Source organism: Octopus bimaculoides, chromosome 15 (genome assembly GCF_001194135.2).
Source record: "Octopus bimaculoides isolate UCB-OBI-ISO-001 chromosome 15, ASM119413v2, whole genome shotgun sequence".
Taxonomy (NCBI): Eukaryota; Metazoa; Mollusca; class Cephalopoda; order Octopoda; family Octopodidae; genus Octopus; species Octopus bimaculoides.
In genome coordinates, this window is record NC_068995.1 from 4,997,469 (window position 1) to 5,001,700 (window position 4,232).

Below are 4,232 nucleotides of genomic sequence, written 5' to 3' on the forward strand. Positions count from 1 at the left end.
ATATATATATATATATATATATATATATATATATATATATAAAATGTGTATATATGTATATGTGTAAAAGTATGCACACACACATACTTGTTAATATTAATGCTGCCTAATTAAATTAGCTAATTCGTTGGTCGAAAATAGTTCTGCATGTAAATTAGGGGCTTATTGAGTTTGTGTGCATATTGTTTTCTTATTTTACTTTGCATTTTTTGATCATATATACGTGTGTATGTGTTTTGTTGAGGGTATATATGTTTCATTGGGTGTGTGTTTGCGTATGTTTTCTTAGATCGTTATCTGTGTGTGTGTGTGTGTGTGTGTGTGTGTGTTTGCGTATGTTTTCTTAGATCGTTTTCTGTGTGTGTGTGTTTGCGTATGTTTTCTTAGATCGTTTTCTGTGTGTGTGTGTGTGTGTGTGTGTGTGTCTTCTGATGGTATGTGTGTGTGTGTGTGTGTGCATCTGTTTGGGTTGGTTGCTGTGTAATTTTTTTCTTCAATCCGTGTATCTGTATCAAGATTGGTTTGTGTGGAAGTATGTGTGTCTGTTCAGTTGAATGTGTATGTGTGTGTGTGTGTGTGCACGTCTGTTCAGTTGGGAGTGTGTGCATGTGTATGTTCAGTTATATGTGTGTGTGTGTGCATGTTCAGTTATATGTGTGTGTGTGTGCATGTGTCTGTTCAGTTGGGAGTGTGTATGTGTGTGTTGCTATAGATATTAGCCAACCTGTCAACCCAAAAGTGATTATGTACCATTACTTCAGCTATTTTCACCCCCACCCCATCACACACTCCTACCCCACCCTACATTCCTTTTTTTTCCCCTCCATAATTCTTCACTGCCACCTAATACTCTCTCTCTCTCTCCCTCTCTTTGCTATACTCTTTCTCTCTCTCTCTACCAAGCCCACACACCCTTTCCCTCTCCACAACACACTCTCTCTCTCTCAATCACACACACATACACACACACACTCTCTCTCTCTCTCTCTCTCTCTCTCTCTCTCTCTCTTCTCTTTACTTCTCTCCTGATATTCTCTCTCAGATCTCTCCATCATTCCATTTCCATTCTCTCCATTCCTCTGTCTTGTGTTCTTCGGATCTTCTCAATCCTCTCCTTCTCTCTCTCATGGACTCCACAGAGTGGACTCCATGCTTTTCACGTGGCACTAGCACAGGTGAGGTCAGTTTCAGCATGGTTTTTACAACTGGATGCCCTTCCAAACGCCAACCACATTACAGTGTGGACTGGATGCTTTTAACATGGCACCAGCACCAGCAGGGTGACCAAGTAACTCGTCAGACTAGGAATTATGAGAGGGGAAGGGACATTTGAGGAGGGGAACTTGTGTCAGAGGAGGAAAGGTTAGAGTGTGACAGAGAGAGACAGAAGCAGGTGTCTTTCCACAACAGAGGGGGGGGGGGCATAAGAGGAGGTGATCCAGTATCAAATGATGAATGGTTAGAGTCTGTGTATGTGTGTCTATGTTTGCCTTCTACCACTATTTGACAACCGGTGTTTGTGTGTTTATGTCCCTGTAACTTGGCAATTCAGCAGAGAACAACAGAGTGAGTACCAGGCTTAAAAAAAAAATGAAAAAAAAAAAGACAAAAAAACAGTGCTAGGGTTGATTCATTCAACTAAAATTCTTCGAGTCGGTGCCCCAGCATGGCCACAGTCTGATGGCTGAAACAAGTAAAAGAATTAAAAAATACATCAGGAAATATACCAATTCCTTTAGATAATCTTTTCTATAAGATTTAGTTCCATCCTTTTTCCTTGTGATGGTGTTTGATCTAAGGAAATACGAGGAACTCATTTTTTGACTAACATTTCAGAAATCTCAGAATAAGGAATTAACAACAATAACAAACAACAATCATAATAATGATAATAATAATAAAAATAATACACTCTAGTATTTAAAAAATTTTGGTTGACTTATTATTCCACCCATTGAAGAATGTTCTAGTTGGGTGGTTCCGTTTAATAAAAATTTTGGTTAATATTGATGATGGGATGGAATGGAAGTGTCATTGAAAATAAAAAAAGCTTTTTGATCTTCTTTCAGTGTACTAGAAATAACAGCTAAGTCTCCCTCGAATTATATTGTATTGGTTTTGGTAAGAAAAATGGAGGTTGCAGACATAGCTCTGTGGTAAGCAGTTTGCTTCCCAACCACATGGTTCTGGGCAGACCACTGTGTGTGGGCAAGTGGCCCCGGACTGACCAAAGACTTGTGAGTGGATTTGGTAGGCAGAGAACTGAAAGAAGACCACTATATATATATACTCTCTGAGTGGTTGGCGTTAGGAAGGGCATCCAGCTGTAGAAACTCTGCCAAATTAGACTGGAGCCTGGTGTTGCCATCCGGTTTCACCAGTCCTCAGTCAAATCGTCCAACCCATGCTAGCATGGAAAGCGGACGTTAAACGATGATGATGATGATGATGATGATGAGGCATAGGTGTGGCTGTGTGATAAGTAGCTTGCTTACCAACCACATGGTTCCAGGTTCAGTCCCACTGTGTGACACCTTGGGCAGTGTCTTCTACTATAGCCTCAGGTCGACCAAAGCCTTGTGAGTGGATTTGGAAACTGAAAGAAGCCCGTTGTATATATATATATACATATGTATGTGTGTCTGTGTTTGTCCCCCGACAATCGCTTGACAACTGATGTTGGTGTGTCTATGTCCCCATAACTTAGTGGTTCGGCAAGAGAGACCAGTAGAATAAGTACTGGGCTTAGAAAGAATAAATCTTGAGGTCGATTTTTTGACTAAAGGCGGTGCTCCAGCATGGCTGAAGTCAAATGACTGAAACAAATAAAAGAATGAACATATATATATATATATATATATATATATATATATATATATATATATATATATATATATATACATGTATATGTATATGTATATATATATATATATATATATATATGTATACGTATATATATGTATATATGTATACGTATATATATGTATATATCCATATGTATATATTTGTGTATGTGTTTGTCTGTGTGACTTTGTGTCTGTGATTGTCCCCCACCACTGGCCTGACAACCGGTGTTGGTGTGTTTACGTCCCTGTTACTTGGATGGAAAGCCTTTGATCATGGGTATGTTGGGGATATATTAAGTTGACTCGGGGTTAAACAACATCAATCCCATGTTCGTACAGAGAAACTGTGACCCTTTAATTTTCCTCTAAACACACTTTTAATGTCTTCAACAAAAAAAAGGGGGGGGTGAAAAAAATCACATGACATTAAACCCCTGCACTGCATTAAACCCCTATACCCCACATCCCCTATACATACACACTGCATCAAGTACCACTGCACTGAGAAGCACTGCACCAACTTTCTCGCAATCTACACTGCACCAAGAGCGTTAATCAAATGACAATAGACTGCAACCAAGCATGGAATTCTAATTATTGTCATTATCATTATATTATCGTTGTTGTATATTATGTATGCCTCTGTTCTTTCTTTTATTGTATACCATGTACACTTTCCTTCTCTCTAAAGAGAGAGAGAGAGAGAAAGAGAGACAGTGAAAGAGGGATTTTATTTCGTTACACGTACCCCCCCCCACGCTTTTTCTCTGCCTTTGTATTGTCCCCCCCCACTTCATCCTTTGCCCTGGTGGCAAATAAAAGAAATCATTAACATTGTTCTTATTATTGTTACTGTTACTATGATGATGATTGTTGCCATCATCGTCATCATCATCAAGAGGATGTGGAAGGAAGAGGAGAAAGTAATGGAAGGAAGTGGGGAGGAAAGAACAGAAATAGTATGGGTGGGTGTGGTGACGGAATAAAATAACAAGGATTGACGCAGTGGGGTTGGTGGTGGTGGTGGTGAGTTTGGTGTTAACGAACTTGGGTTGTGGTATGATGGTATGATGGTATATTGACATTGTGACATCAGTACAGTTGTGGTAGCATCACCGTTATCCAAACTGGCGTCATTGTCACTGTTTGTTACCATCATGGCTGTGTGGTAAGAAGCTTGCATCCCAACCAAATGGTTTCAGGTTCAGTCCTACCATATGGCACCTTCATTTTCTACTATAGCGCTGGGGCCAACCAAAACCTTGTGAGTGGATTTAGTAGACAAAGTCTGAAAAACTGTTTTGTATATATATATATATATATATATATATGTATGTATATATATATATATAATATATATATATATATATATATATATATATATAT

The 4,232-nt window shown here is 38.8% G+C and overlaps 1 protein-coding gene across 1 annotated transcript in view; it reads left to right on the forward strand.

Moving 5' to 3' along the window:
* LOC106874528 (guanine nucleotide-binding protein G(i) subunit alpha) overlaps positions 1-4,232 on the forward strand; it is a 79,824-nt gene that overhangs the window by 54,006 nt on the left and 21,586 nt on the right. The gene's annotated exons all lie outside the window — the stretch shown is intronic.